Source organism: Cibotium barometz, chromosome 24 (genome assembly GCF_041138505.1).
Source record: "Cibotium barometz isolate CiBa-2024 chromosome 24, ASM4113850v1, whole genome shotgun sequence".
Lineage (NCBI taxonomy): Eukaryota > Viridiplantae > Streptophyta > Polypodiopsida > Cyatheales > Cibotiaceae > Cibotium > Cibotium barometz.
The window spans coordinates 5711227-5717286 of record NC_141069.1 but is presented as its reverse complement, the minus strand read 5'-3'; positions in this window follow the sequence as shown (position 1 = coordinate 5717286).

Sequence of the window (6060 nt, the reverse complement as noted above, 5' to 3'; positions counted from 1 at the left end):
CAGGTGATTTATGATGTGTCCCATGCTTCGATGATTCTAGCCTCTACAAAGGCCACACACGTTAGCAAATGCTACTGGCTGGACTCAGATGCGACCCTAAAATCCAGTGCCCTCTACATGTGGGCAATGCCATTCTGGCCCAATTTACAATTCAATGTGGGTAAATAGATTGATATTTATTCAAAAGAAGGGTCATTGACATATAGTTGTGATGGCCCATCATCACATAGCCTCACAGGATCCAGCGGATAACCCATCACTAACGATTACACAAAAAAGAGCTCTTTCACCTCTAGAGGAAGTTTAGAGGAGCAAAGAGAGAAGGCTTTCTCACCTCATCGAGCTTGTCAAGGGTAGCCAATGTTGTGGGCTCCTGTTGGGTTTTGCCAAACAGTCGACTAAACATTTTTCAAAGGTGTAAGGGATCCAATTCCCGTTCGAGGCGCGGAATTCGAATTTCAACCTTGAACAGCGTAGCTTTCTTCTCCAATCAGCGAAATCAGTTCCATAGGCTACCAAGGTTTCCAGAAAATAATCGGTTCCCTCTCTACAGCCATCTCTCTCTCACTCCTAGGCCTGCCCCCCATCTTCCTCTCTCTCTCTCTCCCCCCCTTCTCTAGTAGGAATGCCTCCATATCTCTCTCTCTCTCTCTCTCTCTCTCTCATGCACATGACCCTCTCCCTATCTCTCTCTCATGCACACACATACTCTCAAATGTTGAAACTCTCTCTCTCACATGTATACACCTGGACTATGTCTCTCTCACACACATGCACTCAAGTATGCATACACTTCCTCTCTCTTCTCACACTCTCCAAGCTCTCTCTTTTTTTTTCTTTTTTTTCTTTTTTTTGAAATCTCTCTCTCTCTCTCTCTCTCTCTTAGCTCTCTTAGCTCTCTTAGGATGTTACTATTTTCAACTCTTAGCTCTCTTAGGATATTACTATTTTCAACTCTTAGCTATGTTAAGATGTTACTATTTTCATTCTTTTTTTGAGATTTGTTATGATGAGACATCATCATCATCAGTTGTACCTTGTTTTGGTCTCATGGGCCATTTCGACCTTTAGGAAAATATATAGTATATACAATATTATGTTTTAGATACATATACCTATACATAGACACATATACTTATACATACATATATCTATGTATTTAAAATATAAATACATACATATATCTATGTATTTAAAATATAAATACATAGATATATTATAAGTATAACAAATATACCTATAGATAGACACGTATACTTATACATTCTTATATCTTCTCTCTCTCATACACATACACACGCACACACTCTCAAATGTTGAAACTCTCTCTCTCTCTCTCTCTCTCTCTCTCTCTTACATACATGCACGCACACACACACACATACACAAATTCTCTCTTTCTCACGCATGCGTGCACTCTCTCTCTCTCTCTCTCTCTCTCTCTCTCTCTCACACACACACACACGTAAATATATTTAATCTACAATATTATGTTTTATTATATTTAGAGACATATACCTATATATGCATTTACATTTATAAAAATAAATAAACACACATACACATATAATTTTAATTAATATTAAATTTTTATACGTGGGGATACATGGTGAGGTGTGCTCACTCTTAAATAAGTGTATCTTAGGCACGTTACACATACCCCACCACCCACCCCACCACCCATGTATGGGCGGTGGAGATTGCATGCCCATGAATTATGGGCAGTGGATACCCCCACCACATCAGCATGGACAGGCAGGGGTATGGCGATATGTAATGGGCCTTACATACAATGTCTTTTGCCTTTTCTTTATAATAAGAGAATGAAAGAGAGAGATACGTACATGAAGTTTTCATCATGAAGCTCATCTTTTAAAAGGGAGGCCCCTATTTTCTCTCTCAAAAAAATCATTAGGTAAGAAAGGATAGCTCTCCTTTCAAAAATTGAAATGATATGAGATGAGAAAATTCAAATTTGAGAAAGGGGCAACGTGAATCTCTTCCCTTTCTCCCTTGGCTCTATCCCTCCTCTCCTTTATCCTCTCTTTTCTTAACTCTCCCTCTCCTTTGGCCACGTGGATCCTCAGGCACTTGTGGTTTATTTTGTATAGATAGATAGATAGCTAGATATATATGTGTATGTATGTATGTAGATATGTGTACACACACACATATATACATACATGTACACACACACACACACACAGACGTGTGTATGCATACATACATGCAAGCGGCCAAGATGATGGCTTGGCCACCAAGTATGCAAGGACCATTGGTGGCACGAGGCACACCACATCAGTGGCCAAAAATGTGTGAATTTACAGTGTCCCATGGTTGGCTAAATTCAATGGTGGTTGATAGTCGTTTTCTTCAACATATTTAGTTTGATGTTGAATTTTAATGTCCATTTGTGCACTTCACTTTGACGGATTTCCAATAAAACGTACCCAACGTAGTTTTTGACTTGAGAAAAAGATATTTTCATGTTTTTATCTCCAAACCACCCTTTAAAAGATGTGACAAGTGTTTAAAAAAACATTTAATAAGAACCTCATTTTTCTTTATTTTCTTTATCACACCGTGTAACTTATTGTCCTTTTCTTAAACCACTATCCAACCTCATGTTTTATGCACCTCCATCTAAGCCCCTTGCTTAAGAGCACATAAGTGAAGGAAGATGTCATTTGTTGTAAGTTGCTTAGCAGTAAACGAGTCTTTTATCTTTGCAATGTAGAGTGTTGATTTTCTCAAATTTTTTATGAAAATTTCATCATATTTGCGATAATATGCCCTTTTTCTAGGTGTACATATTGATATGGTTATAACTTATGATGATGCATGTTCCTAAAGACACGGAGAATCCTATCGACATATAAAATGATATTCAAAATAATGATAATCATTATCCATTGTCTAAATATGTGTGCACTGAGGTAGGAAATATTATTAACATTTAATATTTCTTGATGTTTAGACTATGAGGATATGTGTGCACTATGAGGTAGGAAATATTATTAATATTTGTGCACTATGAGGTAGGAAAAATATTATTAACATTTGTGCACTATGAGATAGGAAATATTATTAACATTTGTGCACTATGAGGTAGGAAATATTAGCAACATTTAATATCTCTTTATGTTTATTATGATACAAAATCTTGAGAAGTGGATGCAAGGAAAACTATGATGGAAAGAAAATGAGCCGTATGTAAAACATCACATCAAACATTGCTAGATAGTATGACATGTTTGGAAATCAAACTTGTCTGCGTCTATATAGTAGCCAACACACTCTTTCTCACAAGTATCACTAAATAGCTATAATGCATGTGCTTTAAACATAAATTGGCAATTCCTTGCAATGAAAAATTCAAAAGAACCAAAATCATAGCCAACATTAGGGGCAAAAAGATCCCCTATAATAACAAGAACCTCAAAATAACTACTTATTATTCTCACGAAAAGATTATGATGGATGTTAATGGAATGTAACCTTTGCGGTAACACCTTAGACACATAAGTGTAAAATTTGAACCCTAGTATTTGAATATTATATTTAATCTCTTTGGGGAAAAAAAAGATTCATGATGAAATCTTGCAGAGATGGTTTATTTAATCCCATGATTGGTCTTCTATGAGTTTTTAATAGGTCTAATTTTCCAAATCGAAACTAAATGCCACAAGAACAAAAGGGAAAAAAACAAATCCCCATGCTCTAGTCGGCAACTCTAAAACAAGGTTCAAGCTTAATGTCTTGTCAAGGTTTTGCACATTTTCCCTATTTTAGTTTGTGACAAGTATATTAACATCAAGGTAGAGGATCACATGCTTTCTCTATCAGGCCTACATGGCTGATCACCCACAAGAAGGAAAAAAAAAACAAATCTTTCAAGCTAGGAACCCAAGATTTTGAACAATGCCATAAAAAAACGTTTTCCCTAATAAAACTAAATAAAGACACATATGGTCTTGACCTTGGCTAGTTCTCCTCATAGTTACCATGGAACGCATTTCAAACTTTGTAAACATTTTGAACATGTCGAAATTTGTAATGGTAAAATTTATCTTTTTCAAGTAGCAGCTCGTGTTAATGAAGGAAAAGAATATACTTCAAAAGTTTAACAATGCATCGTCCTTTCTTACACCACCTACCACTATCTCTTCCCTAGAATTTGTGGCCTGGATCAACCTCTGACCTTGTATACCTTGCTAGCCCTGGATCAACCTCCGACCTTGTATACCTTGCTACATTGAGGACCTTCAAATTTTTCTGAGTTGGTCATATTTTTAAGAAATTTTAAAATTTAGCATTTTTCATGCAACTACCCTAAATCTCCTCCTTTCTACAAAATGCCTTGAACTAGGGATGTCATGTGGAAACATGTAATTCCCATGGGCAAATATGGAGGTCCATGAACAAAGAAACCAAATTGTAAATATTGTGAAGAGATTTCACGTGGTTCCATTATCAAGATGGAAGTCCATTTTTACATTGTAGCATAGTTGCTAAGTTTATCCATTTTTACATTGTAGCATAGTTGCTAAGTTTATCCATACATATGAACAACATGTCTACCATTTTTTAAGACTCCTTGAATGAAATGTTTTTGGACCAAGAATACCTACACAATTACAGGAGGGTGTTTTGGACGTAAAAAACACACCAAAAAAAAAATCTTTCTCTCAAGTCAAAAACTACCTTGACATTTGAAAAAATGCATAGGTTTTATTGGAAATCTATCATGAAAAAATCTTTTTCTCAAGTCACAAACTATGTTGACATTTGAAAAAACAGATAGGCTTTATTGGAAATCCGTCACAGTGAAGTGTACGAATAGACATTAACATACAACATTGAACGAAATGTCAAAATGGTGACATTGTTTTGTGCGACCATGGTTGGATAACTTTGTGATGTTGAATGGAGGAATAATGCCAAATTCTAGCTTCACTCACCTCACACTTTCACTAAGAATCAAATGACTATCCCCACCACCTTTGAATTTGGCCAGCCATAGACATTTTCATGCGCATTGGAAATGCACATTTTTGGCCACCAATGGCGTGTCTTGGCTGACTACACACCACCGATGGTGCTTGCATACCTCATGGCTAAACCATCATCCTAGCCATGCTTGTTCCCGTGGTGGAGATGATGGCCCTCAAACTATGCATGGATGCTTGTCCTTCCTCATGTACATGGCCCCATTTTGGGGTGCTCCTTTGGCCACTCCGCTTTGTACTCAAGCCACTAATGCCTGAGTGAGAACGTATCTCCCATGGACATATATGGAGGTTCATGCATAGAGATATGAAAATGCAAATATGGGTCCCAAATTTCTTTTCGTTGTTGATTAATTACTGAGAGGGGCTCGAAACTTTGAGGTTGATTAATTTTTTTTTAAACCTTTGAGGTTGAGGTGGTGGGATTTCTCTAGATGTTTCTGGCATCTCTTTTTCAGCTGTCTCTCTCTATCTCTCGATCTTCTCTCTCTCTCATGCAGTCTACCAAGGTGCGGGCTCTTTTTCCTTGCCTCCGCCAAGGTCTCTTTTTTTCCTACATGCAGTGGGGTATGTCTGCCACGGTCTGCTACTCTCTCTCTCTCTCTCTCTCTCTCTCTCTCGTGCGATTGCTAGGATCTTTCTTTCACTTCGCTCTATTGGGTGCATGGAGACACCATACCTTGTTCATTAATTAATTAGTGCCCGCTTGCTTGCACTAATTAATTAACATATTCACTAGACTGAATATGTCAAGTAGTTTCATTATTTGGATAAAGGTGTAAAGGTCCATTTTTACACTACACCAATTTATGCAAACATATATCTGGCATTTTTTAGACATGTGAATGAAATGTTCTTGAGACTTACCCAATTTTTGCGAACCATTCGAACATGTTTTATGAAACGCGTTTTTTGTAACACCTAGTGACAATGGTTTTTCTCTTGAGAATTCAGCTCATCAATCGGTTTTAACTAAAATCTCAACCATTAATTTCAAAGGCAAGCCATATTCAAACCAGATTTCTCAAAATAGGAATCGAAAATACACTAG